The 18506-nt window shown below is 47.0% G+C and overlaps 1 long non-coding RNA gene across 3 annotated transcripts in view; it reads right to left on the bottom strand.

Moving 5' to 3' along the window:
• The window catches only part of LOC128929491 (uncharacterized), a 45569-nt gene extending 29939 nt beyond the window's left edge, over nt 1-15630 (bottom strand). For 2 of the 3 annotated variants that reach the window (XR_008476096.2, XR_008476098.2), the window contains exons 1-4: nt 15559-15630; nt 15145-15252; nt 9132-9239; nt 8389-8452 (exon numbers count right to left, since the gene is read on the bottom strand). This is a non-coding gene — a long non-coding RNA (uncharacterized LOC128929491). The remainder of the gene's footprint in view (nt 1-8388; nt 8453-9131; nt 9240-15144; nt 15253-15558) is intronic. The other variant, XR_008476095.2, reaches the window with a different exon arrangement.
• Between the last annotated feature and the right edge of the window lie 2876 nt (nt 15631-18506).

Raw genomic sequence — 18506 nt, 5'->3', positions numbered from 1 at the left:
CTAAGCAGGAGGATGGATGCTTCACAAACTTGAATGTGCACAGGAATCCCTGGATCTTGGGAAAATGCAGGTTCTGACTGGATAGGTGTGTGGTGGGGCCTGAGTTCTGCATTTCTATCACACTGTCTGGGCTGCCAGGGACCACACTCAAAGAGGCAGTCTAGACCATGGGCAGGAGAGCCCCAAAATGCTGAAGGGAGTACCTTGGCCTCCTGGAGTTCAAGTCATCTGGCCAAGGAAGGGCCCAGCTACTCTGGCTTCTGATGTGTGAGGCAGCAGCTTGGCAGCAGAACAGAGGCACCGTGTGAGGTGCCCACCATAGGCGACACTGCCAACACAGACACTTCTGTGCTCAGTTCCCTCATGGACGGTGGCTGGCTCTTAGTAGAAGACTCTTGGCTTCTTCTACTTTAAAATACTTTTTATTCTCAGCTAGCTGCAGTGGCTCATGTCTGTAATCCCAGCACTCTGGGAAGCTGGGGCAGGTGCATCACTTGAGGTCAGGGGTTTGAGACCAGCCTGGCCAACATGGTGAAACCCCATCTCTACTAAAAATACAAAAATTAGCTGGATGTGATAGCAGGTGCCTATAATCCCAACTACCGAGGCTGAGATGGGAGAATCACTTTAACCTGGGAGGCAGAGGTTGCAGGGAGGCAGAGGTTGCAGTGAGCCGAGATCACACCACTGCACTTCAGCCTAGGCTACAGAGTGAGACCCTGTCTCAAAAAATTAATTAATTAAAAATCTATCTATCTATCTATCTATCTATCTATCTGTAGTTTTTTGTATGTTTATGCTTAGAGAATACTATATATATATATATATATATATGCACAGACACTATTCTCAGGCACCTGATTTTGATAAGAAAAGAAACACAAATGGGATTTTTCTTTTGTAAAGGGATTTGAAGGAGAAAATACTTCATTTAGTCACATGTCATCTTTTTCAGAAAATCTGCCCTTTCTAGCCTTTCTGCTGAAGTGGTTCCCCTGGCTTACAGATGAGAAAGTGCTCATTTTTCTACAAGGCAGCCTATAGCCTGCTTTGCCCGTAGAGATCTTACAGATGTGTTTAGCCGTGAAGTTCTAGAAAGTTCCACAATAGCAAAAGGCGCAGGACACATTTTGATTGGAATTATTATCTATATGTCTATCATTTAGCTATATCTCAGTGTGGGTGTGACCAAGGCCTTCTTGACAGACTAGGGTACTTTCTTTTCTTCTTTTTTCTTTCTTTTTGAGACAGAGTCTCACTGTCGCCCAGGCTGGAGTGCAGTGGTGCAATCTCAGCTCACTGCAACCTCTGCCCCCCCGCCCCCAGGTTCAAGTGATTCTTCTGCCTTAGCCTCCTGAGTAGCTGGGACTACAGGTGTGCACCATGACGCCCAGCTGACTTTTGTATTTTTAGTACAGACAGTGTTTCACCATTGGTCAGGCTGGCCTCGAACTCCTGACCTCGTGATCTGCCCACCTCAGCCTCCCAAGGTGCTGGGATTACAGGCATGAGCCACTGCACCCAGCCAGGTACTTTCTTGGATAACGATTTGTAATCATCAAAATAATGTCAACACAAGTCTTAAAAATTGAAACAATTTACAGAAAGGTATAAAAAGAAAAGTTAAAGCCATCCTGTGAAAAGGATGAAAAAGCCACCCCACTTCCCTTCCTGATGGCCTTGAATCTTCATTTGGAGAGACAGTTGGAGGAAAAGGATTTTCTCCTCCCAGATTTTGTTGTGCAACCAGCCCAGAGGGTGCCTCTCTTGGATGGAGCCATCCCAGTCTCCTTTCACAGATGCTTAGATGTTTTAGAAGTCCCTTTATTGTTTATTGTAACCTGATTTCATCTGTTTAAAAACATTTGGGCTGGGCAAGGTGGCTCACTCCTCTAATCCCAGCACTTTGGGAGGCTGAGGTGGGTGAATCACCTGAGGTCAGGAGTTCAAGACCTGTCTGGCCAACATGGTAAAACTCTGTCTCTACTAAAAATACCAAAATTAGCCTGGCATGCTGGCAGGTGCCTATAATCCCAGCTACTTGGGAGGCTGAGGCAGGAGAATGGCTAGAACACAGGAGGTGGAAGTTGTAGGAAGCCAAGATTGTACCACTGCACTCCAGCCTGGGCAACAGAATGAGACTCTGTCTCAAAAACAAAACAAAACAAAAAACCCCACACCTTTAGAGGACAGGGACAGAAGGAGCTCTCACAGTCATATCTGTCCCAGCCAGGGAGCATAGGGATGGCCTTGTGTATGGTCACGGTGATCTGCCCAGTCATCCATCCCCTTCTGTTCTAAGATAAAGTGCTGTTTTCCTTGCCCAGACAAATTAAATAGAGTGAGCGTGGAGTGGGTTCTCTTACACTAAAAGTGTCATCAGACACCAAAGGTGGGCTCAGAAGTGCCCACACTCATTGACGTTTTGGTTAGGTTTGAAACACATCCAGTTCTCTTGATTTTCCCATTTGTCTTCATAAATGTGCAGTGTTAGGAAGATTAAATACAATGAATGCTCAACCCAGGGACTGAGCCAGGAGGCCCCAGGGGTCCAGCTGGGGACTGTGTCCCTTCTGGGTGCCTGCAGGGTGATCATTTACATATATGACTTAGTCTCCGGAAGGGCTCGACTATGGAGCTCTGTGATGGGTGCATCAGAAAAACCAGTGAAAGCTTCACTACAATGAGCTTGTGTTTTCAACAGCACATTTCTCGAGAATGAGAATGGCAGGGAAACGATGACTTCTTGCCAGTGGGTGTCCTGTCTGGAACATCCTGGGTTTGGATGTGTGGCTGGCTAGCTATATTCATATCTCGTGTTCCCTTCTTGTACCAATGCCTTCCAGCCATGCCTCTGACAAGCCTCATAGTAGCAGGGGGTTTCAATAGAGTCTTGTGAAAAAGAATGCCCAAAGAAGCAACAATTATTTTCTAATTATAAAGTGCTCTCTCTTCTATTATAAATAGGCAGATGGTTTTGTGCATGTATCAGGCATCTGCTCAACTGGGTGCAGCTGGGAGGGGCCTGCCAACAACCCGGTCCTGGCTTGTTTCCTGGTGTATGTTCTGCTCCTTTTGACACGGATGCCAAAGTGAACAGGACAGCATTTCTTCCCCCATTTAGATCCACAGATGTGCTTCAGCTTAACTAGTTAAAAAAAAAAATCAAAGAGACACAAAACCCTCTCATGCCTCCCAGCACAGGATATATCTTCCAACTCCTTGCTGCGGCAGATCTGAAACCCTCTGAGAGCCTGCTTTCGCTATTTTGTAAAAGCTGCAAGGCAAGATGGAAGCCAGTTTCATCTGTGAGATCACTGGGCACAGCCTTCAATTTCATGAACAAATATTTACAAGCACTAATTGTGCCAATGCATCAATCATTTTTAAAATTCTGTTTTTCATGAGACCCACACAGCCCCAGATAGAAATAATCTCAGGGACTTTTTTCAAAAACCACATGGTTTTGATTCATATAGTCAAGAAAGGCCATTCTATCAGGAATGCATTGCCTCCCAGTTCCAGAGGCCAGAAGTCCCTATAGATGAAGGTGCCAGCAGGGCCATGCTGCCACTGCAGCGCCCCATTGCAGCTCCCATGGCAGGCCCAGAAGCATCAGAGGCAATTCTACTAAGAGACGTCACCCCCACTGCCCGCCTTGACCAGCCTTTCCTCTTTCTCCCTCTGCATCTGTGTGGAATGGTGAGCTCATGGCTTGTTGCTTTCCAGTGATCAGTTCCCCTCAGGACTTTCTTTGGTGTCTGAATTGAATAATCCCAGGGCTGCTGAAATGAAGTACCACAGCTGGAAGGTGGCTTAAACATCAGGAATGCATGGCCTCCCACTTCTGAGGCCAGAAGTCCCGACAGATGAAGGTGTCGGCAGGGCCATGCTGCCACTGAAGGCGCCAGGGAAGCCTCTGTTCGGGGCCTCTGTCCCATCTCTCCTAGCTTCTGGGGGTTTCTGGGCCTGTGGTGGCGTAACTCCCGTCTTCCCATGGTGCTCTCCCTGTGTGCATGTCTGTGTTCGGATTTCCCCTCCTTATTTTATTTATTTTTTGACACAGGGTCTTGCTCTGTTGCCCAGGTTAGAGTGCAGTGCTGCAATCATGAATCACTGCAGCCCTGACCTCCCAGGCTCAAGCCATCCTCCCACTTCAGCTTCCCAAGTCGCTGGGACTATAGGCACACGCCACCAAATCTAGATTCCCTCCTTCCTTCCCTCCCTCCCTCTTTTCAGATGGGGGTCTCCCTGTGTTGCCCAGGCTGGTCTCAAACTCCTGGCCTCAAGAGATCCTCCTGCTTCAGCCTCCCAAAGTGCTGGTATTACAGGAATGAGCCACCATGCAGACCAAATTTTCCCCTTTTATAAGGACACCAGTCATATTGGATCAGGACCCATCCTGCAGACCTCATTTTCACTTGGTAAATAACCTCTTCAGTTAATGCCATATTGTGCAGTATAGAGTTTCAGTAAAGGAGTTTTAGGGAGAGACAATTCAGCCCATAACAGGGTCCTCATCTTTCACTGCCACATCCACTGCCAGGTGTTTGTTCAGGCTCAAAGTCCAGGTCAGAGGAATAGAGATAGTGTCCATACTGGCCCTCCGGTGCCACCTTTTTCCTGGCATCATGGTGGGCACCTAGCTCACAGAAATGTTTTCCCTGGCTTTCTCAGAGCTCACCCTCATCTCTGGCCTTACCATTCCCAAAGAAAGAAAATCATGTGCATGCTTGAGTTTCCTTTCCGATAGTTTTAGAGAAATCTCTCCCTTTCTCAAAAGCTGGAAAGATTCACATCATCATCTGTAGCACAGCTGTTCCGGAATCCCAGAGCCCAGGAGGTGGCCACGCTGCCTGTTCCCCATCCTGGCCCTTCTACCATGTGACTTCAGCATCCTAAGGGGAAAAGCTGTCCTCAGTGCTCTCTGACTCAGGGCCAATTTCAAATTGTACCACTCGAACCAGCTTATTGAAATGGAAAAGAAATGGTTCCACTGCCTTGCAGTCTCATCTTCCCTCCCTGCTAAATTCCCCACTTAGTTCATACCATCTTTTGATATATGATGTGGTTTACTTATTTTCTTTAGCGTTTGTCTCTCACATTCAAATGTAAGCTCTATGAGGACAGCCATGTTTCTCTCTTTTGTTTACTGATGCATCCCCAACACCTAGAAGTGCCTGGCACATAGTATATGGTTTAAAAATATTTGACTCAATTGCTGTGCCCTCTCTCTCCCTCCCCACCCAATTCACATATGTGGTCCATGTTTAACAGCAGATATTCATCTCAGACTTGCGATTGGGATTGCAGCTGTTTTTCATTTCTCTGTGCATTGCATATATTTCTACAGAGTTCATTCATTTTGTTCATATTGATGAATTTGAGGATGAGGATTAGTGAAAACCCACTGATTTTTCCCATCTAACATAGAAGCTCTGTGCCAACTCACCCCGCCTCGCCTCTTCTGACTGTGGCACCCTGAAGTCACCCTCCCGTCTCTCATCCTCAAGCTACTCTCCTAGCTCAGAGCTGATTCCCTTTCCCTGGGAAGCACTTGAGTAGAATGTTCATCTCTGCTTCTCCTCATCTCTTTCAAGAATCTTTTCTAGTCTCCACTCTCCCCAACCCTTTTTGGTGACTCTATAAATAACTGACTGTGATCATCAGTTTTAAGTGTTAACTTGACTGGGACACAGGGTGCCCAGATATTTTATTAAACATTATTCTGGGTGCTTCTATGGGGGTGTTCCTGAAGGAGACTAACATTTGAGTTGGTGGACTCAGTAAAGCAGATGGCCTTCCTCACTGTGAGAAGGAGTCATCCTATCCACTGAGGGCCTGAATAGAACAAAAAGGTGGAGGAAGGGAGAATTCACTTTCTCTGTCTGACTGCTTGAGAGGGACACTGATCTCTTGTCCGTGGACAAGGACTTAACAACACTGGCTCTCTGGTTCTCAGGTCTTTGGGCTCAGAGTGGAACTACACAACTATCTTCCCCAGGTCTCCAGCTTGCAGAGAGCAAACTCTGAGACTTCACAGATTCCATAAGCACATTAGCCAATTTCTTATGATAAAGCTCTTTATGTGTAATCCCAGGAGCTGCTCTTCATGTAGGAAAATAGGAATGCTGCCCCCTGGAGTTGTGCAGCACGCCAGCTATGAATGTTAGAATTGTCACACCCGAGCATGTCTACATATTATATATAAAGAGATTTATAACAAGATCTGTTATATGTATATCCTCTTGACTCTGTTTCTCTGGAGAACTCTAATATACTGGCAAAGAGAGCCTTGCTTTCTTCTCCCTGTTTGCCCAGCTGATTCCAAAATTACTAAGAAGCCTAGGGCAGAAAGGGGTAAGATTAACCTGGGTATGGCCACCTACTTGCATAATCCCGGGGGCTGCTCTTCATATAGAGAATGAAAATGCTAGCCCCTGGAGTTGTGCGGCATGCCAGCTGTGAGCTTTAGAACTATCACACCCACACATGTCGACATAATGGCGACTCTTAAACTAGTTTCTCCCTGAACTCCAGCCCCATCTATCCAGAAGCCTATTCACCATCAGCATCTGAATTTCCAAGCAAACTGAAGTTTCAAGCCTAGCTGGTCCAGCCCTGAGCTCCTGACATTCCCCCAGCTCTGCTGCTTACCACAGAGAATGGCAGCTCCTTCCCTCCAGCCATCCAATCCCAAGCCCTGGCAGCAGTTTTTCTCATGCACCACATCCACTACATTATCAAGTCCTGTTCCCCTTGCTTCAGCTTACGTCCAGCATCACCTGTGTCCCTGCTTCCCTGCTTCCCTGATCCAGGGAAGAAGCCTACACTCAAGCTGATTTTCCTGCAATGTCTGGTTCTACTAAAATGCAAATGATACAAAGAAATTGAAACATCACATTTTAAATGTGAAGTATATTTCTTGCAGATCCATGCCTGCTCATGGTTCAATAAACTGCTGCCTATGTGATTTGAGGTCAGGGCATCAAAATGCTTTCCTGTTGCAAAAACTCTATCCTTTGGTCACAAACCCAGAAGTCAAACTGGGTAGAAATGTTGCATGTCAAGAAACATGCCTCTTGTGATGCAGACAGTTTGCCTGGGAGGATCACTCCTGTGTCTCTTCCCACAGGTTACCAGAAAGCATGGCCCTAAGAGGGGTGGAGGTGGAGATGTTGATGCTGGTTACGTAACACTGGCCTCCTCCATTTGTAAGGAGCTATTAATTCTTCCAAATGTGGAGTAAGGCCATACGAGGTGGCTCAGGGCCTGTAACCCCAGAACTTTGGGAAGCTGAGGCAGGTGGATCACCAGAGGTCAGGAGTTCCAGACTAGACTGGACAACATGGTGAAACCCCATCTCTACTAAAAACACAAAAATTAGCCAGGTGTGGTGGCACATGCCTGTAGTCCCAGCTACTTGAGAGGTTGAGAAATGAGAATCGCTTGAATCCAGGAGGCGGAGGTTGCAGTGAGCCAAGATCATGCCACTGTACTTCAGCCTGGGCAACAGAGCAAGACCGTCTCAAAAAAAAAAAAAAATGGATTAAGCAGTTAAAGCTTGCCCATAATTCAGGAGGAGAGTAACTGAGACATCTGAATCCTGCTTTTCCAAATGAGGGAACTCCAGGCAGAGATGTTCGGTGAGTTTACCAGGAGTTGTCCCTGACTCAGTAGTTCAGCCAGTACCCAAAATCACATCTCCTGGCTTGGGTATTTGATCTAATACTCCAACTTCTAGGAACAATATTTTCGGTGATGTACCCCAAAGGTAAGCCCTGGCAACTTCTGGGAAAAGTATCAAAGCACAGGAGGGGTTACCCAAAAGAGACTTCCCCATCCACCTTCGCTGACCTCTCCTTTCTCCTAGGGTCACTACACTCAAGCTGGCCACCAACCTCTCAGGCCTTAGAGCTCCAGCACTTTTATTCTCTCTGCACTAGGGATGAGACAGCAAGGCTTCAAGTGTCAGGTCACCCCATGACTTAACATTGAATTTTTCTATGGTGCTTCTGAGATGTTTCATCAAGTAACTTTAATTGGTTCTAATTTTATCCTTTCATCCTTACTGCAGAGCAGCTCAACTGACTTGTCACATTCATGCTCAGACAACTAAAAAGTGAAGCTCAGAGCTTTTATGTAACATATATGCATATATTTATATTATCTATAGATTCATACAGTGAGCAGGTCTCAGTGCAAAGCACAAGAAAGTGATTCAAAGGTCATTACTTTATCCCCACATAGTGAGTTGTCATTTCCCTCACCTTGTACAGAGCTGGCCTCTTGCCCAGACAGGTAGGCACTTAGTCCATTTTTATCCACTGATAAAGAGATACCTGAGACTGGGTCAGTCATAAAGAAAAGGAGGTTTAATGAACTCACAGTTTCACATGGCTGGGGAGGCCTCACAATCATGGCAGAAGGTGAGAGAAAAACAAAGGCACATCTTCCATGGTGGCAGGCAAAGAGAGAGTGAAAAAAAAAAAAAACGAGCGAAAAGGGGCTTCCCCTTATAAAACCATCAGATCATGTGAGACTTATTTACAACCACAAGAACAGTATGGGGGATACCACCCCCATGATTCAATTAATTCCCACTGGGTCCCACCAACAATGTATGGGAACTATGGGAGTTACAATTCAAGATGACACTTGGCTGGGGACATAGTCAAACCATATCAGCATTCTTCAGATTTAGCCTGTGTTGGGGTCTGGTGTGGGTGGGCTTCCACCACTGTCCAGGGCCTCTCATACCCTGAATGCAGCTCTGAGGAAGAGGGTTATTGCCTCGGCTATTGGAAGGAGAGAGCCACATGTGGCATTGGAAGGGGCTAAGCCAGTCTCAGCATGGGTGGGGGTGGGAGGTGTCTCATGTCTCAACATCCTGTCCTGGACACTCCATGGGCCTGAGCAGTCAGCTGCCATGGAAGTATCACTCCACAGTGCCAAGGTAAACAGCTAATGCAGCTTCTATTAGGTTGGTGCAAAGTAATTGTGTGGTTTTTGCCATTACTTTTCATTGCAAAAACTGTAATTACAATAAAATTCTAACAAATGCTCCACAGCAACCACCCAGGCCTCCAGGGTGTGCCAGCATCCCCATACCAAGGGTTTCAATGTCCTACCCTTTCCTCATGCTCTGTGTTGCATCTGGTCCTGTGACACTCCTGCGTGTCCTCCCTGGGCAGGAAGAGAGGCTTCTGTGCTCTGCTTCATCCTTGATTCCAAGAAGCCTGTTTTGGGGGAAATAATTTAAAACCTTCTGCACTTTGTTTTGTGCTGTCTTTTCTGCTCCTACTATCCATTTCTCCTCAAGGCTACATCACATCTCTGCTCCCCAGTCCCACAGCAGTTTATATGAAGAAGAGAGAAAAAAGAAAATCACAAATAACACAATTCCAAGCCATCATCTTGCCTCAAGCACCATTTCAGCCCTTCACAGCCCTGTTCTTGTGATTGCATCTGCCAGGAAATGCCCGGCCTTCACTTGTTCCAGGTGACATCTGTCACTTCCTCCAGCTGCCCTCTCAGGGCCCCTTGCTCCGTGCTCCCAGGCCCATGCCCTGGGTGTGCTTTGATTATGGTACCTCCACGCTGCTCATGGGATCTGCAGAAGACATTGGGGGTTGTCCTGGATTGGGTTCCCTCAGAAGCAGAGTGGATGACAAGGATTTGCATGCCAGCTATTTATTTGGGAGGTGATCCTAGGAAGCACAGTAGGTGGGGGAAGAGAGAGAGAGAGAGGAGGGCAGCAGCCCCTAGAGGACGTGTGGTCAGCAAGTTACCACAGTGGGCCCCTAGGACCTGTGCAGGCCAGTGAAAAGCATGCATCTCAGGATTTCTCCCCAAGAGTAAGGCTCCATGTGCTGACTTCCATCCATCACTGGAGGAGGATATGGCACTTTTGCCAGCTGTGCATAGGCAAAGAGGCTTCTGGAAGCCAAAGCAAGCCTCTGGCAAAGAGAAGCCAGGCCTGTTGGGGCAGTCAGGCTACCTTGGCTCTGCGGGGGAAGGCCCATGCAGATATGGGCTGGCATATGAGCTATGAGTTGCCTTGCAGGGCCAGGGTTATTGCTCGTTTGTTCATATGTGCATTTCTGTTACCCCACTGATGCCCTGATATGCTGTGGGTACCTATAAGATGAAAATAACAAAGACAGGACAAACAATAACAAAATAGCTGCTGGAAGCATTAGCCAGAATGAGCACTGTGCAGAAAGTCTGCCAGATGATGTGCTGTTTTCTCTCTCCAGAAGCCTGTCTTTAGAGTTTTTTCATGTCTGGGTATCCCATCAGTGGACACATGGTGGAAAATATTTAATTCTGTTTTTTTAACATATAAGAGTCAATAGCAGGCCAGGCACAGTGACTCATGCCTGCAATCCCAGAACCTTGGGAGGTGGAGGCAGGTGGATCACTTGAGGCCAGGAGTTCAAGACCAGCCTGGCCAACATGGCAAAACCCCATCTCTACTAAATACACACACACACACACACACACACACACACACACACACACACACACTCTTAGCCGAGTGTGGTGGCAGGTGCCTGTAATCCCAGCTTCTGGGAAGGCTAAGGCAGGAGAATCACTTGAACCCAGGAGGCAGAGGTTTTAGTGAGCTGAGATCACACCACTGCGCTCCAGCATGTGCAACAGAGGGAGACTTCGACTCAAAAAACAAACAAACAAAACAATAACAGCTAATGATTTGTTAATCACATTAGCTGGTTCAATCAGAGAAGAGACCATAGAGAGTCAGGGAAGGGCAAATAGCTCTATGCCATAGAATCTGGCTGGATTTGCCTGATATGCAGAAAATGAACATCCTCACTACTGCTTCCCTTAAATTAGGGCATTTTGCTCACATAGAAACATTGATAGTATGTGTCTCTCTATTCCCTGTTACCTGAGAATTCCAGTGGACTTGCTCACCATGAGGGGAGCACAGTCAGGGAACAGAGCAGATTGCCTAGGGGCTCTTCTGAACCAAGGATTGCCTGAGAGGTGATAACTGAAGCCACAGCTTGGAGGTTCTTTCACCTAGATCCAGCCATGCCTGAAATCTACATACTCCTCATACTATTCAGTTAGGTTAGCCGATAAATTCCTTTTTTGCTAAACCTATCTGAAGTTGGGTTTCTATTCCTTATGACCCAAAGAGTCCTGATTAACCCTCCACTTGCTCTGTGCAGAAACAAAATTCCTCCTTGTTACAGTGGATCTCTGTTCTCTCCAGGTTCTACCCCCCAATTCACTGATTCATTGTGAAACCTTGAAAAAAGTGCCCACCACTTTACAACTTCAAACCCCTCTCCCAAATCCTGATGACTACTCTGATTAGTTTCTTCCTGTCTCTCTGCCCCACTTACTCATCTTGACCACCCTCCCTAGCCAACCACACTACCCAGTCAAAGAAGCCAAGTGTAGACACAGCAGGGTTTTTTGTGTTGTTTTTTTTTTTTAATCATTAAATGCCTTAAGCTTTCTGGGAAAGTTCTCTCCTAGTTTTGAGTCTAATATGGTTCTGGAGCATGAACCTCCCTAAATCATCCATCCATGAACATACAAGGGAGATTTCGGTGACACTGTGATGGTTAATTTTATGTGTCAACTTGACAGGGCCACAGGATGCCCATATAGCTGGTTAAGCATTATTTCTGGTGTGTCTGTGAAGCTGCTAGTGGGAGAGATGAGCACTTGAGTTGGTGAACTGAGGAAAGCAGATGGCCCTCCGCAGTGTAGGTAGGCCTTCTCCAACCCATTGAGGGCCTGAATAGAACACAAAGGTGGAAGAAGGTTAGATTCCCTCTCTGTCTGACTGGGTGAGCTTGGACATCAAGCTTCAGCACCCCCGATTCTGAGGGCTTCAGATCAAATTAGAATTGACACCACTGGCTCTTCACCTCTCAGGCCTTCCAACTGTGCATTCTGCTCTCCCGGGTCTCCACTTGTAGACAGAAGACGGTGGGACTTCTCAGCCTCCATAATCACAGAAGCAATGCCTTGTAGCATTTCCATTTATAGAAATCTCTTATTGGTTCTGTTTTTCTGAACAATGCTGACTAGTACAGAAATGGACTGGTGGCTGCTTACCCAATCTTCATTTTCTTTACCCAGTATCCATTTCCCACTTCTTCCTTAAAAACAGAACCCAATATTGCTCTCAATGGCAAGATGCTGAGTTATAATACTGCATTTCCCAGACTCCCTTGCAGCTGAGGGTTGTCAGGAGTCACAGTCTTGACTAATGAGAGGTCAGTGTAAGTCTCTGGATGGGGCTTCCAGGAGCATTCCTTAGAGAAGATGAAATAAGAGGGCAGGTCCGCTTTTTTGTTCCTCATTCTTTAGGTTTTTCCTTCCTGGAACATGAACGTAGTAGCTCTAGTAGTTACATTGTGACTCTGAGGGCCACCTTTCTAGAAGGAGCCCAGGTTACTGAAGACATTGTGAAGCTACTGTTTCGGTTCTAGGCTCTCGGCCTTCAGATTTTTTTTATTATAGAATAAAAAAATAAAAGCTCTATTTTGTCTAAATCACTTGTTACTTGATACACACTTCTATGTACGCCATTTTTGTTTAAAATAAAGCTCTCTAAAAGTACATCTACCATTTGATCCAGCAATCCCACTACTGCGTATCTACCCAAAGGAAAATAAGTCACTATATTAAAAAGACACCTGTACCCCTATGTTGATTGCAGTACAATTCACAATTGCAAAGGTATGGAACCAACCCAAGTTGCCCATCAAGCAATGCATAAAGAAAACGTGGTCTATATTCACCAAGGAATACTACTCGGCCATAAAAAAGAATGAAATATAACGACTTTTGCAGCAACCTGGATGGAGCTGGAGGCCATTATTCTAAATGAAGTAACTCAGGAATGGAAAACTGAATACCACATGCTTTTTCACTGACAAGTGGGAGCTAAGCTATGGGTAAGCAAAGGCATGCAGAATAATATAGTAGACTTTGGAGACTCAGTAGGGGGAGGGTGGGAGGGGGAGGGAGAAAAGGTACATATTGGGTGCATACTAAGGTGATGGTTGTGCTGAAACCTCAGACTTCACCACTGTACAATTTATTCATGTAATCAAAAACCAATTGCACCCCAAAGGCTACTGAAATAAACACAGTTTAAAAAATAAAGTTCTCTAAGCCATTCAAAACAGAATATTGCTGATTTTTTTTTTTTTTTTTTTTTTTTAAAGACAAGGTCTCCTCTGTCACCCAGGCTGGAGCACAGTAGTGCAATCGTGGCTCACTGCAGGCTCAACCTCCCCGGGCCTAAGCAATCCTCCCATCTCAGCCTCTTGAGTAGCTGGGGCTACAAGTGCATAGTTGCCACCACACCAGGCTAATTCTTTGTTTATTGAGACAAGAGTTTTGCTTTGTTGCCCAGGCTGGGGTGCAGTGGCACAATCTCGGCTCACTGCAACCTCCGCCTCCTGAATTCAAATGATTCTCCTGCCTCAGCTCCCAAGTAGCTAGGATCACAGGCATGCACCACTATTTCTGGCTAATTTTTGTATTTTTAGTAGAGATGGGGTTTCACCATGTTGGCCAGGCTGGTCTCAAACTTCTAACCTCAAGTGATCTGCCCACCTCAGCCTCCCAAAGTGCTGGGGTTACAGGTGTGAGCCGCTGTGCCCAACCCGATGCCCCCTTGCGCTGCAGTGGCGCTCAGTGTTGGCTGCACTGTAGAATCACCTGGTGTGCTTTAAAAATGTCAATGCCTGGGTGCCCCTCGGAGATTCTTACGTAATTGGTCTGGGGCATGGCCCAGGTCTTGGGATTTTTAAAAGCTCTCAGGGTGCTCCTAATGTGTAGCCAAGGCCAAGAACATGCTGCTTTTCTCTTTTCCAAGGTAGAGTAATTGGCTAATTGATTCCCTCATCACTCTCATTAAACACTGATGAGAACTGCCATGCCCCAGGCTTACAGCCCAGTGGCTCTAAACTAGAGCAGGCATCAGAATCACCTGGAGGGTTTGTTAACACACAGGTGTGGGCCTCATCCCCACAGCTTGATTTAATGGGTCTGGGGTTGGCCAGGTAATCTGCATTTTTCACAGCCCCCCCCCCCCCAGGTGCTGCTGGTCACTGTCCTGGGGTTGAGGGATTTTTTTTCTTTTTTGCCTCCCACTTCTTCCTTCTGTATTCTTGTCCCCCTCTCCCAGCCTCCTCTAGGTCTCAAGTGCTGTTTGCTTTGCTGCTTACCTGCTATTAAAAACAGCACCAAACTTATTCCCTTTTAAAGTCATTTTAGGCAGTGGCACTTGAGAAACTTATGCCAGGATTCTCCCTCCTTTACATCTGAATATAAGAACTTCCACTTGTCTTCCAAGTCTCCACTAAGATGTCACCTCCTCCAGGAAGTCTTCCTTTGGGTCCCCAAGTCTCTGTCCTCAGGGCCTCTGGCACTTCCATCTCCTCACATTTGGGTGTAAATCTCTAGTCTACCAAGACCAGCTCGGCCGTAGAGCCCCCCACCCAGGTGGCGCTGAAGGCATTAAGAAGCAGAAACCCAGATAGAACAGCAAAGTGAGGCTATCCGAGAGCCAACAGCCTTCCAAGCTGGGATCCTTGATGGCTGACAGCATTCCGGGCTGAGGGCCTCGAGCAGACGCTGACCCACACATTTATTCTCTCGGAACAGGTGATTCTTATTAACAAACAGGTGTTTGGTATTTTCTCAAAACACAAAAATAAACTAGGTAGGCACTGGTGCCCGCTTACCACTTATCACAGACAAACTAAAAAGTATTCTCCACGAGGGAGCCACGGGGGCAGCGTCACATGTCCAGCGCTTAAAGAATTGTTTTAACCAGCAACAGACATGTACTGTCTTGCCACTTTGGGATGCCCCAAATAGTTTTCCACTGTAGGGGGGAGGTGGGGGGCAGCTAGGTTTTCCTTGCCATCGTTCTTCCTAGCAAACAATATATTCTATCATACACTCAGAATTTCTCAACACTAGTATCCTAAAGACAGGAACACGTTTTATCTCTATAGGCCCAGGACCCTGCACACGGTGGGTATGCAGTTAGAATTCTCCTGCATGAAAGCAAGAGGGTGCCGTTGGGCAGGTTGGGCCTCTGCTGTAGGGGAGGATGAGGCAGGATGGACAACTCACCGAATAGTAAGCCAGGCCTCGGGTTCATTAAGCATGACGCACTTGATGCCGTTCTGTCGGGAACTGGCAGGCAGCTCTTCCCAGAAAAGTGGCTTTGTGACACAGGAGCTAATAAGAAATTATTTAGGCAGTTAGCCAGGGTCAGGGAGTCCTTGGTAAGGTTTTCCTTTTAATAAAAAGCAGCCTGAAAAATCAAGCTGTAAGCCTAGAGAAGCAGGTTGGAAGCTTGCATAGGTGATGCCGGCAGCTATGCCAATAGAAAAGGAATACCTGCCAGCTACTCAGGAGGCTGAGGCGGGAGAATTGCCTGAACCCAGGAGGCGGAGGTTGCGGTGAGCCGAGATCGCGCCATTGCACTCCAGCCTGGGTAACAAGAGCGAAACTCCGTCTCAAGAAAAAAAAAAAAAGGAATACCTGCAAGCCAGGCAGATTCAAAGAGGACGGGGGTTTTCCTCTTCCCTTTTCGTCACCACGTGTGCAGGCAACGGGGGTGCTGGCCAGGTAAAGACTCATTTACATAATAAAATATTAGGGCGGGACGGCCAGCCTCCTCGTGCCCTGTGTAAATGGCACACCCGGTCCAACCAATCCAATACACCCTATGCAAATCAGACACCGCCTCTTCAAGCTCATCTGTAAAACCAACCACATCTTGCCCCAAACCGGGGAAACCCGTTCAGAAACCCCCTCTCTCTGCACGGTGGGGCTTTATTCTTTGGCCTGTTAAACTTCTCGCTTTTAAACCCACTCTTTGTTTGTCTGCGTCTTCGATGTCCTTGGTGTGAGACAACCAATCTCAAGTATTACCCCAGACAAACGATGCCGCTTCACTTGCAGGGTGCCGGACGCAGCCCATTTCACTGCCTGGAATAGAACAGCCATGTGGGGAAGCCACTAGGGACCCTGCTCGCTGTAGGCGAGTGTGGTATTTTGCTTAAGATTTCAGAACGTGGCAGAAGGGATAAACCTTCCAGAGGTACACAGAGAGCATCCTGGTAAGAACAGAGGCATCACAAGGTGTCAGCCAGTGGAAGGATTCCCAGGAGGGCCGGCCACATAGATAGAAAGCTTAGCATGGTGGCCGGGCACGGTGGCTCACGCCTGTAATCCCAGCACTTTGGGAGGCCGAGGCGGGTGGATCAGGAGGTCAAGAGATCGAGACCATCCTGGTAAACATGGTGAAACTCCGTCTCTACTAAAAATACAAAAAATTAGCTGGGCATGGTGGCGCATGCCTGTAATCCCAGCTACTCAGGAGGCTGAGGCAGGAGAATTGTCTGAACCCAGGAGGCGGAGGTCGCGGTGAGCCGAGATCACGCCATTGCACTCCAGCCTGGGTAACAAGAGCGAAACTCCGTCTCAAAAAAAAAAGAAAGCTTAGCATGGTTTAGCCCAATAGTCTGCTGTTGCTTAAAATCAGAGCTCCTCTGCCTTCAGAGGGTGGAGGACCCTCACCCTAGAAAAGTGGATCTATGCACAAGTGTCATTGTCTGTTTTCGGGATTTGAAGAATGATCCTGAGGATTTTTCAGGCAGAGAAATGGCAGTATTTCAGGCTGGCATCTGGCGTGAGAAATGCACAGAGCAGCTGCTGAGACAGCTAACGACAAGGTGTTTGGCAGGAAACAAGGCCAGCTGGTGACAGAGACAGCCACATAATTGTAACAGGATGGATATTGACTAAAATGAAATATTGATTAGCAATAATATGGTCCAATGAATGGGGACATAGCCTGGAGACATGTACGAAATTCTTGCCTTTTCCAACCATTCATTTATCCAACAAATATTGTGACTGGCACTGTTCTGTGAGCTGGGCATACAGCAACATCCCTGTCCTCTTGTGTCTGACCTACTAGTGCAGACACAGAAAACAGACAAATAAGTGACTTCAGGAGGCAAACGGTGCTACGATGATGGGGAAGGGAAACTTTGAATAGAAACGTGAATGGCTGGCCGCGGTGGCTCACGCCTATAATCCCAGCACTTTGGGAGGCCAAGGCGGGTGGATCACGAGGTCAAGAGATCGAGACCATCCTGGTCAACACGGTGAAACCCCCGTCTCTACTAAAAAAAATACAAAAATTAGCTGGGCATGGTGGCGCACGCCTGTTCCCAGCTACTCGGGAGGCTGAGGCAGGAGAATTGCCTGAACCCAGGAGGCAGAGGTTGCAGTGAGCTGAGATCGCACCATTGCACTCCAGCCTGGGTAACAAGAGCAAAACTCCGTCTAAAAAAAAAATAAAATAAAATAAACGTGAATGAAGTGAAGGAATGTGGCATGTGTATATCTAGATAAATGGTCCAGATAAAGGGGACAGCAAGTACGAATGTCCTGGGGCAGGAATGCTCTCTGCATATCTGAGAAACAATGGGATGAGAATGGCGTGAAGTGAGCAAGAGGAACAGGAGGAGGTGAGGTCTGTCTCAGAGGACGAAGGGGATTCTTGAATTTTACTCCCACTGAGCTGGGAACCATTAAGAGATTTTGTGTAGGAGAGTGATCGGTTTCAGTGGCTCATTCCTGTAATCCCAGGGCTTTAGAGGGCTGAGGCAGAAGGATTGCTTGAGGCCAGAAGTTCAAGAGCAGCCTGGGCAACATAGTGAGACCCCCCCTCCCCCATCTATACAAAAAGTGAAAACATTGACCAGGCATGGTGTTGTGCCTGTAATCCTAGCTACTCGGGAGGCTGAGGCAGGAGGATTTCTTGAGCCTAGAAGGTTGAGGCTACACTGAGCCAAGATTATGCCACTGTACTCCAGCCTGGGCAACAGAGCAAGACCCTGTCTAAAAAAAAAAAATCCGTTTCCAATGGGAAAAATGCATGGACATAGTCATAGTAAACACTCTCGTGACAGTTATAACTAGTTATGCCCCCTCACCTTAACAGATAACTTAGCTACTCTTCCTTGGTCCAGCTCAGTGGTCAGCAAACTTTTTGTATAAAGGGGCAGAGAGTAAATTTTAGGCTTTGAGGACCACGTGGTCTCTAGCATAACTGCTCAACTCTTCCACTGGAGCGTGCGTGCAGCCATGGATGATGGGTGAGTGAATGAACACTGCTGAGTTCCAGGTGATCAGCATCCCAGTTTGCCTGGTACTAAGAGGTTTTCCAGGACCTAAGACTTTCAGGACTCAACTGGGATAGTCCAGGCAAGCAAGGACAGTTGGAAACATCCAGGTAAAGTTTATTTATTTATAGTCCAGTGGTTGCAGCTGGATGCAAAGAAGTCAGAGGTGATCTCCCGCTTACTTGGGTGTGCCTGCTACTGTATTTCTAGCCTCTCTCACTGACAACCTGAATGTCACACATCACAAAATATTCGTAAGTTTTCATATGAATTCACACACAAATTTCATAT

The sequence above is a fragment of the Callithrix jacchus genome, chromosome 13, assembly GCF_049354715.1.
Source record: "Callithrix jacchus isolate 240 chromosome 13, calJac240_pri, whole genome shotgun sequence".
NCBI classification, from domain to species: domain Eukaryota; kingdom Metazoa; phylum Chordata; class Mammalia; order Primates; family Cebidae; genus Callithrix; species Callithrix jacchus.
The sequence above is the reverse complement of the archived record's forward strand: the minus strand, read 5'-3'. Positions and strand labels throughout refer to the sequence as shown.